Source organism: Silurus aristotelis (genome assembly GCF_946808225.1).
Source record: "Silurus aristotelis genome assembly, chromosome: 3".
Taxonomy (NCBI): domain Eukaryota; kingdom Metazoa; phylum Chordata; class Actinopteri; order Siluriformes; family Siluridae; genus Silurus; species Silurus aristotelis.
The window spans coordinates 9049287-9064240 of NC_139576.1; the positions used below are offsets into that span (position 1 = coordinate 9049287).

Consider the following 14954-nt stretch of genomic DNA (forward strand, 5'->3'; position numbering starts at 1 on the left):
TAAAAATAGTAATGGTGAAATGTACACTGTAGCTAGAAAAAAACTCAAAAGCAGAGTGTGGTTTCTATGGCTTTTTTTTTTTTTTAAACATGACTTCCTATTGACTTCCTATCCTTTAGTTCATGTTTAAGGGTATTTGTTTATGCACAACTCTCCCAAATCCTGCCACAGAATTTCATTATTTCTTTAGATCTGAGGTTTGACTTGGTGAAAAAAGTAATGAACATCAAAGCATCCATAGAGCAATATATGAAGGTGGCCTTGTCTATTGTTGCTTACCTGTAATAATGATTTACAGGGATATTTAATTTTTTTAATAAAACATAATTAAGTGTGAACCTTGTGAACCTTTATGAAAATAAAATTGCACTGTTATTTCCTTTTGTGTAACTAGGGTTTGTGTAACTTTGGCCCATTTTAAAACTGTATTTACCATCATCAATATATACAAACCCGATTCCAAAAAAGTTGGGACACTACACAAATTATAAATAAAAACAGAATGCAATGATGTGTAAGTTTCAAATTTCAATATTTTATTCAGAATACAACATAGATGACATATCAAATGTTTAAACTAAGATAATGTATTATTTTAAGGGGAAAAAAAGTTTTTTTTTAATTTCATGGCATCAACACATCTCAAAAAAGTTGGGACAAGGCCATGTTTACCACTGTGTGGCATCCCCTTTTCTTTTTATAACAGTCTGCAAACGTCTGGGGACTGAGGGGACAAGTTGCTCTGAAGTTGCAGGAATGTTATCCCATTCTTGTCTAATACTGGCTTCTAGTTGCTCAACTGTTTTAGGTCGTCTTTGTTGCATCTTCCTCTTTATGATGCACCAAATATTTTGGCCATTTCAGTACCCGGATCCTTCTTCTATGCAGCCATGATGTTGTAATTGATGCAGTATGTGGTCTGGCATTGTCATGTTGGAAAAAGCAAGGTCTTTCCTGAAAGAGGCGACGTCTGGATGGGTGCATATGTTGTTCTAGAACTTGGATATACCTTTCAGCATTGATAGTGCCTTTCCAGATGTGTAAGCTGCCCATGTCACACACATATGCAACCCCATACCATCAGAGATGCAGGCTTCTGAACTGAGTGCTGATATCAACTTGGTTAGTCCTTATCCTCTTTAGTCCGAAATACATGGCGTAGTTTTCCAAAAATAAATTTTGATTCGTCTGACAACAGAACAGTTTTCCACTTTGCCACAGTCCATTTTAGATGAGTCTTGGACCAGAGAAAACAAGTTTAGATATGGCTTCTTTTTTGACCTATAGAGTTTTAGCCGGCAACAGCGAATGGCACGGTGGATTGTTTTCACCGACAATGTTTTCTGGAAGTATTCCTGAGCCAATGTTGTAATTTCCATTACAGTAGCATTCCTGTGTGTGATGCAGTGCCGTCTAAGGGCCCAAAGATCACGGGCATCCAGTATGGTTTTCCGGCCTTGACCCCTTATGCACAGAGATTGTTCCAGATTCTCAGAATCTTTGGATGATATTATGCACTGTAGATGATGATAACTTCAAACTCTTTGCAATTTTTCTCTGAGAAAATCCTTTTTTATATTGCTCCACAATTTTTCACCGCAGCATTGGGGGAATTGTTAAACCTCTTCCAATCTTGACTTCTGAGAGACAATGCCACTCAGAGAGGCTCTTTTTATACTGCAAGACTCTTCTCTGTTCATATACTTCAAGGCTCTTCTCTGTTCTGGCACAGAGGTGGTGGAATGAACTTCCCCTAGATGTCCGTTCAGCAGAGTCCCTGACTATCTTCAAGCGACGATTGAAGACCTACCTCTTCCTGAAACACTAAAATTAGCACTTTCCAAGTTTGCTTTGTAAGAATTCAAGAGTTATAATTATATTAAGTTTGTAATCTTGCGTACCAGTGTAGATTTATTCATTGCTAGAGACTCAAAGCACTTTTGTACGTCGCTCTGGATAAGGGCGTCTGCTAAATGCCGCAAATGTAAATGTAATTGTAAATGTTTTTATACCCAATCACGTTGCCAATTTACCTAATAAGTTGCAAATTGGTCCTTCAGCTGTTCCTTATATGTACATTTAACTTTTCCGGCCTCTTATTGCTACCTGTCCCAACTTTTTTTGGAATGTGTAGCTCTCATGAAATCCAAAATGAGCCAATATTTGGCATGACATTTCAAAATGTCTCACTTTCAACATTTGATATGTTATTTATATTCTATTGTGAATACAATATAAGTTTATGAGATTTGTAAATTATTGCATTCCTATTTTATTCACAATTTGTACAGTGTCCCAACTTTTTTGGAATTGGGTTTGCAATTTAAAGTACATAAAGTATCCTATAAACTGACTGTTAAAAATACATTAGTGTTGTCAATTAATTAAACTGGAGACATCCGCTGTGGTGACCCGTAATGGGAGAAGCCGAAAGAAGAAGAAGAAAAAGTTGTGAATTAATTTAATATATGGTTGATCAGACTGTTATGGTGAAACAAAGGACCAAATGAATTGTCAATAAAATGCAATAAATAAAATGTAAAAATTAATTACATAGAACAGATGTAATACTGGTGTATTGCAAATAAACGTAATTAAGACAGATCTTCTTGCACTAGCATCATTTGTTGGTGCTACAGGAAACGTGTGGGAGATGGAAGGAGTGTTTCCAATAACCACTGTCTCGTGAGGATGGTCAGTATTCAAGGTTCAAATGGAAAAGTGTTAGTATCCTGTACATGCTTTTATCTTCTCAGTACTATTTAGTCCAGCACACATTAAAATTAACATACAAATTTGACACACAACTTAGTCATATTCAGAAGCTGAAGAGGGATTTTAATCTACTCTCTATTCACATAAGCCCACTCCCTTTGTGAAATAAAACATCCCCTTTTCATACCATTTAAATTTGCATGCATGATTACACCCAGCAAAGTCATTACAGTCATAACGATGGATTGTTGACATTAAGTTGTCCCTGGGTGTAAATGAGTGCAAACATGTTTGTGTACATGGCGTAGTGCGATAGATTGCCATCCATGTGTGTCTGTTGTATCCCTGCCTTGCATTCAGGTTCCTTGGATAGACACTATCTGAAACTATAATAAAAAATTTACTTGTTTAAAAACTTGCTGCCACATAATTTTATAGGATGTCTGGATGTTGTTCACATTTCTCTTCACTTGAACTAGGAGACCCAAACCTGTTCCAGCATGGCAATTAACTTGTGCACAAAGCCAGCTTCATGAATACTAAAACTGACTGTGCCCTCAGCCTCCCTACCCTACATTAGTATTTAAGATAACCAGCCCTTTTGGGCTGTGGGACTGAAAGCATAACATCATAACAACATACTGTAAATGAGTAAATATGAAAAAGAATGTTCAGAAATCACATATGAATCTTATGGTCAATCTTTTGGCCATATAGTAAATATTGATTTGAAAATAAACATAAGCAAAAATGAGAAAAAATGATTTTTTGTCAAATCCAAAATAAAGACTTTGTTGTCAACACATTATAGTGTTGCTTTTTTGGTTTTGGTTTTTGTATTTTGGGATTTTTTTTCTATGTCTGAAAATAAGCATCTTGGGGTTGTCATTTTATTTGTATGCACATACTGTAAATGTGTTAAGATGACTATAGGTTTGAGTGTTGTGTGTTGCAAAGTCAGGATGCATTTCAGTAAATTTGAAAGTTTGATATGTGTGGTATTGTAGATGATGTGGGCTACTCAAAGGAAGTGGGTTCATGGTGAAGATCTCTACACCCACGTGTATGAACTTTTTTTTAATGTATTTTTAACCAATGCCACTGGCTTTATTTTAAAACCATGCATATGTGTGGAAAGTTTCAGTTAAAATTTCCTTTTAGGTCCTGTTGTTCCATGCACATATGTTTTATTTACATGTGTCTTTCATGAGGCTCTTAATCTGCCACTGCCCATATCAGGATGATTCAAGGTACAGAGGTTAAATGAATAATGGCAGCATAGCATATAAAGTTGATATTATATATGGTTTGTGTGTCATGCCTAAAAATCAGTAGACACAAGGATTTGTGTGTAAAAAAGAGGAATTAGATCTGATCCTTGCATATTTTTGCATATAAATCAGGCAAACTCAATTATCTAAATGAAAAGAGACTATTCATTAATTGAATCAAAAGCAGTAATAAGAGGACCTAAACAGAGGACTACCAAATCATGGCACACTGTTTGACATTTTAACAGTGAAGTGTGAAAATTTGGTCATGTGATAATGAAGTTGAAATGCCACTACCTTTTTTGAAACCCACTATAAGTACCTTAGACAAAAGGATCCATGTTAGTTAAAGTTTCTATATCAGATATTTAAGATAATGATAAGCATTTCAATTGACAACTCAGAGTTTTGCTGAAGTTAGTGATATAATTTAAAACTTGTGCTGTAGATTGACAGGTGTGCAAACTCTCTTCTCAGGATGTGGTAAGAAGTGCAGTTTCTCAGAATGCTGTCATGGACATTCAAAAGCCACATCATTTCAAAGTGTACCTTATGTTGGTCTGGTTTTTTATTTATTTCACAATTTGAAATATAATGATATAATTGGTATGGTTATTTGTATTATATATTTTTTATTATTATCTTTTCCTATTTAATTATTTATTTATTGTTATTGATACAGTATGAGCCAGAAGAGTAATTTCTACTTAACACTATTTTTGCAGTAATACTGAAGCATACAATGCTTTATATATTTGTGACATAATATAAATTATCCATTATACTGCATGCTTTAAGTTTTCAGAGTTTGTTTTCTGTACATATGACAAAAGTTTGTTATGCCATACAATTAAATACTTATGTGAATCCTCCAAGCAGCCTATGACATAAATTAAGGATATAAGGACAGCAGACAAAGACACAAAACATAAATACAAATGTACAAAATTATGATGCATTTATAGTGCAAATGCAAGAAACAGAAGTGTGTGTATGTATAAAGTGTGCAATGTGCGATGATTGACCAAAACTGTAAAAGGTAAAAAACTAACAAGAGGTCAGGCCTAAAGCAATAGTGCAGCATTTAGTGTAGGTCAAAATGTAGGAGGTGTCTGTATCGGTGGTGAGTGGCAGTATAAAGGCCAACTAATGTAACACATAACACATTTTATAGGTTATAACATATTCTGTATTATACATTTCTAAACATTCACTTTTTGTCACATATTGTACTGGTCAGGATTGTGGTGGACCTAGGCCATATAACTGCAGGTGAATACATAGGCGGTGTTTGTATCTGTAGTAAAGTTAACATTAAAGATGTTTGTCAGTATCAGTGGCTGCATATATGGAACTGATACAAACAGAAACAGATGTCAAATGTCTCAGGTGAAAGGAGAGAATATTTCACAATATTCACAACATTTTTTTTATTACTTTATATGTTTTTAACTTTCAGTTTTTCCTGCCCCAGTCTTAGTGATTCAAGACCATGTTCTGAAAACACATCACAGTTTTTGTTACACGACAGAATGTTTGAAAATCGCCTTACTGATTTTAGAGCCAATGACCTATTTAACATAGAAAAACAAGTCGATTGGTTAAACTGTGAAAGCTGATGGTTTTTATTTACTGTATTCAGAATGAGCAATTGTTTCGTACAATGCGTAAAAGCTACATCATTTGAACATAAATTATGCTTTAACTACACAGTTTTCGCTTGCTTTTAATATTCTTATTATTTAGTCTACAAATGTATTTTAACTTCTATTGTGTGCCCTGAGGTCAGTCGAAAGTTTTTAACTCAATAGTAAACATAATGTAAATTATACATATTTTTGTATAAAGTACATGCATATATGTAAATAATTTAAACTGGATAAAATTGTTCAGTTAGAATTAATTTTTCTAGTCACCTATCATCTCTGTCATTTCAACTGATGTAAAATTAATAGCTACATTGATTAATTGATTCATTCATTCCTTTATTCATTTATTTTAAATATTCGAATCTAGAACTGAAATGGACTTAAATAGGATCATATGCCACTAATCTATCAAACATTAATCAATATAGTTTACACAATTATTAGTGCCCAAATCATTTGGTTAAGTAAAATGTAAAATTAAATAATAATTTAAATAAACCTGCATAAAACATTTCAGTTAATTTCTAATACATATTTTGTCGAACTATGAATAAAAAAAAAAAGTCATTATGACAATTATGAAAATATATATTTGTTTCTATTAACACAAACATGTAATGAATCTGTTAGAAGGAAAGTTAAACGTCATATCATAAATGTTGAATGAGTGTATTATATACAAATTGCAGCAGGTCCTGGACAGTATATCTGGGATATCTAAATCTTACTATATATTTTTATTCTAATACTAAATCAATAATAAATAATAATAATAAAATAATAGTTTTAATTGTATTATTTTTTTATTCAGAACAAAGGCCAGTAAAGTGGTGTTTTTCACTTACAGTACAGTACTGTCATGACCAAATTTGACTTTTTTCCAGCAAGTCAATTTAGTAAAGTTTTATCTTTGCTAGAGCTCATACTGTGAACTGTTATGGTGAAGTGAAAGATTCTCTGCTTCCACAAAAAGGTTCTACTCAGATCTCTTTCATGGTTTACTTTTTTATTTAAAGGCCTAAAGAAAACTAGATGTGTATGGTGAGAAACTTACACGGGAAGTTAATGATGCTTAGTCTGTCAGACTCTGGCTTGCATAATAATCTACCTACACTATGATGTGGTTAAACCATTACACCATTGACTAGCATTGTTTTGCAGGGTTGCACAATGACAAGCTCAAATAATGCATGAAGAATGTCAAATCTGTGAGTTCTTTATTTGTATGTATATTTAATTTAATGACCATTTCAATGTGTCTATTTTTTATTTATAATCACATATACATATATTTATAGTACAATATAGCTGATTAAAATAAAACTTTTATGTTATGGAGCTTTAGCAAAACAACAAATTAGAAGTTCTGTATATTTGTGATTAGCCTTTTAAAATAGGGAGTACCAGAGATCAGGTCTGTTGAGCATTTCCTCTTTCATTTTTACACAGAAGAAGTGGACAGATAAAGATGTTCTCTCAATCAAAGATAATTCCCAAAGTTTACAAAGTTCTTTGTTCACATATTTAGTTTTAAATATAGTGATTTAACTTTAGGCCTAGTTCTTTGATAGATTATGACTGTTTAAAACCATTTTATTTACATTATCCCAAGCAGATAAAAAAAAGGAATACAAATACAATCTATTGTGTTTCAAGTATTTTTCCATTTTAAATGAACTACAGTATTCATCAGCAATGTACATAGAGTAACATAGATCATCACTTTCATCATTTGATCATTTTGATCTGTAGCCCTTGATGATAATACGGTAAATGTGAAGGTGATCAGGTTTTGAGATCACCATGAAAGACATAAATCTTCCTCATGAATTTCTAGGTTTTGTAATTAGTGTAGGTGCAGTATTCATTCACTGAATTCAGAATGTAATTGTCCCAAAAGAAGCAAGACAAACTGATGTTATAAAAAATAAATATGATCTTAACTTTATTCACAGAGCATGCAATAAGTAACTTAAGGTCTGGGTTGAAACATTCTCACTGTACAAAGCTGTGGTCAGTCTTTTGCATTTTTAATGAGGAAGCATGAGGAGGGTGGGCAAAATTCAGCTTTCTTTGCTGTTCTATTTAGTTAAACCCACTTCCTCTCTCTCCCCTCTCTTCAGATCCTTTATCTCAAACAAGCCTGAGCTTGAAAACAGTCAAGCTTTTGAAAACACTTAATAAAATAGAACATAATATCATTATGCCATTTCTTCAGTTCAGGAGTTCGCATTTAGGAGTCTGCACTATTGTGTTGCTTCTAACTTGTGGAGGTAAGGATTCATACTAATCTTATGAATTCAAGTTGTTTCTCTTTGTAACACATTGGAGTACTGAGGTGTTTCTTCTGCAAAAGAATGTACATAGCAAATGTTAATTTTTAACTTGTATATATTCAATTAAAACATGTCTTCTTAGCCTTAGGAAGATAATTAAATGTCATCATGGTAGTCTCATAATGATTAATGAATAGTTTTAAATATTGCCAGCTGTCCTTACAATGAAAAATAAATAGGAGTGTTTTTATGCATCTTATTTTCAATTATTATTAACTTTTTTTAAATACCATGCATGTTGGAAAATATGTGTACTGTATGTTTATCATGGGTCAGGTTTAATGCTAATCACACATTTTCATTGCTTGAAATGCATGAAATTATATTAAAAACAATATACAATATAATGTGAAGGATATGATGTATGAATATGGCTTAAATAATAACTAATAATAATATTAATTAAAAAGTGTATTTTGTTTTATTATTGCAGTTTTCACCACTTCTTTACAGCAGATGAACTTAACTGCTTCGCCTGGTGAAACTGTTATTTTACACTGCAATCCAAATCTGACTGCTGAATTTAAAGATGTTGGTTGGCGTAAAGATGGGAATTTTCTTTTTAACTACAGCCCAGTACTAAACCAAACTGTAATCAACTACACATCAAACAGGATGCAGGTTGACCTCCAAAATCCAATAAAACTACAGATATCTTATGTACAGCTTTCAGATGCAGGATTATATTTGTGTTTTCCATTAAACCTGCAGTGGAGATTAAACATTAATGGTATTTAAATTTATATTATATTAAGTGTGTATTAATGTGCGTTTTTCATAGTAATGAAATGAAAAAGCAACATTATCATGGAATAGTATCTTAGTTTTTTTAAGTAATACAGATTACTTTTTATGTTGTATTTGGTTTGTTTGCCAACACAGAGACTCAACTACAAAGAAGAGAAATTCTATTCAACATATTTTTCTTAGTAACCACAGCATGTGTTGCAGTGTGTCTCTTTATATTCTGTGCTGTGTGTCTTTACAGGTGAGTTACCACCAAATGTTTTACAAAATGTAAAAAAATGTCACCATGTCTAGAGATAACCATAGATAAAAACTAAATTTTATGTATGACAAAGGAAATCTGCTAAACACAAAATACAGTTTAAATTTTTATTTTATTAACCCGGAGGCAAATGTTTTTCAAACATCTTTTCCAAGCTAGAAGCTACATCACTTCTAGATTCACAATTATGGAGTATCCTTGTGTTTTGCTCGATTTGCTGCCTGCTTGTTCTATGACCCTGGTAGTCAAACATGGTAGTGTTTTAATGATTCACGCTTTGCAGATTCAGGGTCCGAGTCTCTTGTCACAATTTATGGAACCAAGAAATTACCAAAAATTGCTAATCTGTGATCCAAAATGCAAAAAATAAAATAAACCATTTGACCTATTTACCGCTAAATGGCTAAAATAAAATGTGTCCTTGTCAAAGACTTATATTGTGGCAGGATCTTGTACAGGCAAAAAAAAAGAGTGAAACTGAATTTCTAGGGGTGACTAATCTCCAGTTATCATGAGTTCTCAGGAAATTGCTTGGTGTTGGATACCATTTTAATTTTGAACACAAATGTGCAAAAATGAGAGGACAACAGGAGAAACCTATGGCAGTGTATATCATAGATGTGAAAAAGATTAATTGTAGAAAACATATTTTTCAAGAATATTTTGGATAAATGTCTATCTGCTGTTCTTGTGTTGTTGTAGATGTTGATTACATGCACTGAATTTCATTATTGTAGAATTATTAAAGCATTATGCAACTTACACTGTAGACTAACATTCTGTTGTAATACTGTAGAAAAAAAGCTTTGTCATTTTAAACAACTGTTACTAAAGACTTAATTCAAAACATTAATTTTCCCCCAGGAAATGTAAAAAAACTGAGACATTTGATAACAGAGACACAATGAATGAACCTGTAAGTACACACACACACACACACACACACACACACACACACACACACACACACACACCACACACACACACACACACACACACACAGAATTGGATGATATATTTTGTATGCCCGGTCATGACTTGTGAATTATCCAGGGGAAGACAAAAGTTCTGAGACATTATACTTGTGATAAACTATAATTATTATTATATAATGTTATATAATATGTGGAAGTATCACACAAGAAAATGTGCAATCAAAATACTTGGAAGTAGATTCATTGACAATATGTCTTTCAGCTTTGTGTCCGATACCATTGCATTTATTGGTTCTAATAAATCTAGATTGGCTCTCTGGTTCTTGTTATAGTTTATATTGGGATCTGGGCTAATGCATGGTGAGCTACGAGTTCAAATCTCAGGATGTTTCAGCACCACTGATGGGCTCTTGAACAAAACACTTGATAAAAGCATTAGTGAAATCAATTAAAATAGTGAAGCTAAATTAATTTGTTTCAGAGTGTGCATAAAGTAGTGCTGTCTAAAATCTAACAGTGAAAATTGTATACAAACAATCAGTTAATGTCACTAAAAATTATTGCCAGTAATCTGTTTGAAATATTTATTTGTTTGACATAAACAGCAATCACACCGAGGAAGAGTTAACCGCAATCAGGCCAGCCAGTATTTTGAGAGATTTAACTCAGTCTATGGACAAATTCAGATCTGAAGATTTCTCAGGAACATCACAGGTATGTATTGTATCTGTTATAAATAAAAAATTATAATTTTGATGCTGTAAGGTGCAGAACGCAGGCCCCTGCATGTTACACAATATAATCATATGCTGTCTCAAGTATTGCTTGTTATCTTAGCCTAGTGTGTTTATTTAATTGTGTTTTTGTCTTTATGTATTTGTCAATCACCTTTTAAATAAAGCCTAGTTTAGTTCTATTTACCAGCTTCCTTAATTTGCCATGTCCACATTCTCTTTCCTAGGTGTGACTAGGTTCTCTTTCATCCTAGTTTATTGTTTTTCTATTGTCTTATATCTGTACATACCAGTCATCCTTCTGGAAATTAAAAAGAGTAGCCACTTCCAATTTTCTGTCCTAATTACACACACTATTACTGTTACTATTACTATTACTGACCAATCAACCTGCAATCTTGAATTTGTATTGTTTCTGCACTCACCCTAGGTCTTTGCCTTCTGTGGGAACATAGCAAGTGGAGGCTCATCTGGGATCTTACTAGATAGATTAGAATAGAATTATATTGGATTATTGCTGTAAAATTCAGTGTGTTCTACCTGACTGTGCATCAGATTGGTAAGCATGCTTTTTTTAACTTGCAAAATTAGTTTCTTCTCCAAATCTGGATGTTTGTCAGTAGTGTTGAAATCCATATGCAGTTTATTATAAACACCAGGAACAGAGAGAACGGGTAGCAAAAGCAGAGTCGGAATAACAGACGAGAGTCCGATGCACAATAAAGCCAGTCAGCGAGGCAAACAAAGTCCGTAAAATGCAGAGAACAAAATGTAAGCCGAAGGACAGAAAACAGGTCAAAACACAATAGAGCAATTAACATGAAAGGTCAGTATGGTGAAGAAAACTAACATGATACTTTGCAACTTCGGGTAGCATAAGCACTGATTAGAGTAAGGGGTATGAACAAGGATTTGAGCAGGAAAATGTAGAAGGAGGGTGAAATATGATAAAGGGGTGGAAGTTGGAATCGATACATTACCGGGTTTACTTGGCACACTATCCTGAATGGCCCTGTGAAACGGGGTCTTAGTTTCTTGCCTGGCAACTTTAGCTCAATGTTCCATGTTGACAGTCAGACAATTTGCCCCAGCTGGAGCCGAACGGCCCTCTCTCATACTTCCCTGCTGCAGTTGAACCAGTCATTAATGGCTAGGATGTCTGATGTTTTTCCTGACCATTGAAAGAGATGTGATTGGTACCCCAGGATGCACTGGAATGGGGTGAGGTTGGAAGAGGAATGTAGTAGCGAGTTTTGGGCATATTCCGCACACGTTAGGAACTCACTCCACCGTTGTTGTTCCCAGCTGCAGTAGGTCTACAGAAACACCCCCCCCCCCCCCCCCCCCCCCGGCTCATGATTCACCCTTTCAGCTTGGCCGTTAGTTTGTGGGTAGTATGGTAAGGCTAAGGCTTAAGTTTTCTCTAAGGCTAAGTAAGGCTAAATCAGTAGAATCCTACAAAAGGATAGAAAAACTCAGAATGTGAATTGCGTGCCCTGGTAGTTTCTAAAAACATTATCTACTAGTAACTTTGTCTCCATTGCAGTGGGAAGGCCCTTTGAAGGCATGAATTTTAAGGCTTTCGAAAACCTGTTTACAGTGACCAATAATGCTTACGAGGCTTCCCCTTAGAGTAAGGCAGTGAGGGGACTGGTCACAGAGCTGTAATTCAAAATAAAATGATGGTTGAATTTGCAAGACCCAGGAATCATTACAGTTCCTTGATATTAGCTAGCATTGGCTATGCAGTCATTGCCTCCACTTTCTTGGAGTCTATTCTCAGCTTTTACTGTGCTGGAACAAGCGTTGGAGCACATTGCGAACAAGGTTTACGTGGAGGTCATAACGCATTTATAAAAAAAACACCACCTAAAACACCACTGGTGCTTGTTCGGGCCATATGGCCTTACCTTGTACATGTAGTGCCCCCTGGTGGTGTAGAAGATGGTTTTCCATTTATCTCCTTCCTTGATGCTGAGTAAACTGACTGTGACCGCATCCTGCCTTGATATTTATTTCAATTAGAGAAATGTTTTCACCATGTCAGAAGCTGCTGTGTTACTTGATGAGTTTGTTTTTAAACAGGCCAAGGTAGAAACTCCTTTAACAACTAACTGACAGTTTAGGAGAGATTAGTCTATTCACTCAAACTCCCCTGCTAGCTCTCCGGTTTGTTTCTATTGTCATAAAACTGACCTTCTATGGGAACATAGCAGTATTAATATTTAAGTTCTATTTTTTGTGTCTCATTGTCAAGCTTTTGGCGGTAGTTGTGTTTGCGCAGTTTGTACAGCGTTACAACGATGCACCAAAAAAACAAACAAAAAATATCTTTAGAATTAAATTAGAACAGAATATTCCTTTACTTTATTGCTAAATATCGAAATCTAAATATCGATGCTCCTGTGTTGGTCATGGATCATGGAAAGTGAAATCTAACTCGGTCCCAGGGTTGGTTGATTTATTCATGCATGTTAAAAATATTTAATATTCTTTCTTTTCATATTTTTATTTACAGCATTATTAGAATCTTTGACTATTCGAGTCACGCCTACGTTTTTTTTTTTTATGTTTTAACAATTCATCTTTCTACATATGAACATTTCCTGTCACATTTTTGTTGGGAAATTAATGTTTTTATACTAACTCAGTAATGCAGTTTATAAAATAAACATTTATAATAAAACTTGTATTGTCTGAGACCTTTGCACACTGCTGTATGGAATGCAGTCTAAAACATCAGACTTTCTGCAAAGGAACAAGAACTGATTTACACATGCAGAAATATACACCAATCAGCCATAACATTAATGCCACTTGCCTAATATCATGAGATCAGCTCTGACCATCAAAACAATCATTATACAAGACCTTTATGAAGGTGTGCTGTAATATTTGACACCATGACTTTTGCAGCAGATTCTCTAAGATGTGAGCTGGGGCCTCCATTAATCAAACTTTGTTGTTCAGTACATACTACAGATAACCGATTGGATTAAGATCTGGGAAATTTGGGAGCCAAGTCAACACCCTCAAAGCCATTTCTGAATATTTTTTGCAGTGTGGCTGCCACTATAAAGAAATACTGTTGCCATGAGGGGTGTATTGGCATGTAGTGTTGAGGTACAGTAGATTGTACATATCCACATAAATAAGATCCACATAGATGCCATGACCCCATGATTCCAAAAAGAGCATTGTTCCTGCAGTTGTGAAGATGCTTTGAACCAGTCATCTAGCCATCAAAGATTTGGCAATACCTATTTCCACTAATCTATCCAACTGTTCACTTGCTACATAATATATTCTACCTGTAACCAGGTACCAATATTATATAGTAAACAATGTTGTTCACTTCACCTATCAGTGGTTTTAATGTTAAGGCTGATCAATGTAGTTATGAACCATATAGATTTCTGTTAATGTTGTTGTTTGACTTGATCTTTATTTGATTTGTTTTTGCCGCTATTATTAACACAAATATCTGCACAAAACTGCTTTACCTAACTGTTTATCTAAGTATATATTTATTTTGATGTTTAACATTTTTTTAACAAAACAACTTGGTGTTTTTATTGCTTTTTGCTTCTTCTTTTTTTTTTTTTTTTGCAGATAATGAATCCAAAAATGCATCCCATATTACAAAACTGCACAGTCCTGAAGACTTTCTGCCCAAGAAAAACACAGATCTACCTCTGACTGGATGGAGACAGTATTATCATTAATAAATAATCTGTTTACATTCTTAAATTAGTCATTCCAAAGTATGAATATCCTTTTAATCCATTTTGTTGTTTAATGTATGTTGTTGTTTTTTTTAATCATTGTCTTGTTGGTTTCTGGTGATATATTGTAACATTGTCAGTTCTAAGAAATTGTTAAATTGCAAATTGCTCAACTGGGTTTTTTTTTTGTCATTATACACATCATACCCACGTATATATTCACTGTTCAAAATCATATAAATACAGTATTATTAATGTGATCAGAAACCATTGAGGGTGCATTTCAATAGTGGATTAACACTAGAAATTGTATATGTGCGCTCAAGTAAACATGTCATAACACAAACAGTATGCAACCACAGTAAAGGATTTTTTTATTTGAGGTAATGAATAACACCCCCCCTCCCCCCCTCCACACACCTCATCCTTGTCCCCATAACAAATTCTCCATGCTCTTCACATATGACTCTGTAGCACCAAATGAATAACACCATTATGCTTGAATTATGCACACAATTGTCATTTGCAAGAGGATGGTTGTAAATGCTGAAGAGAGTGAAGGTAAGTGAAGGCTGGTGAG

General features: G+C 34.1%; 1 long non-coding RNA gene across 1 annotated transcript; it reads left to right on the plus strand.

Annotated features, from left to right (window-relative positions):
• Positions 1-7713: 7713 nt before the first annotated feature.
• LOC310723775 lies at positions 7714-14547 on the plus strand. Its single transcript, XR_014532756.1, has 7 exons — positions 7714-7908; positions 8405-8701; positions 8854-8959; positions 9845-9896; positions 10521-10629; positions 11080-11208; positions 14262-14547. It is a non-coding gene; the product is annotated as an uncharacterized lncRNA (long non-coding RNA).
• Positions 14548-14954: the final 407 nt, after the last annotated feature.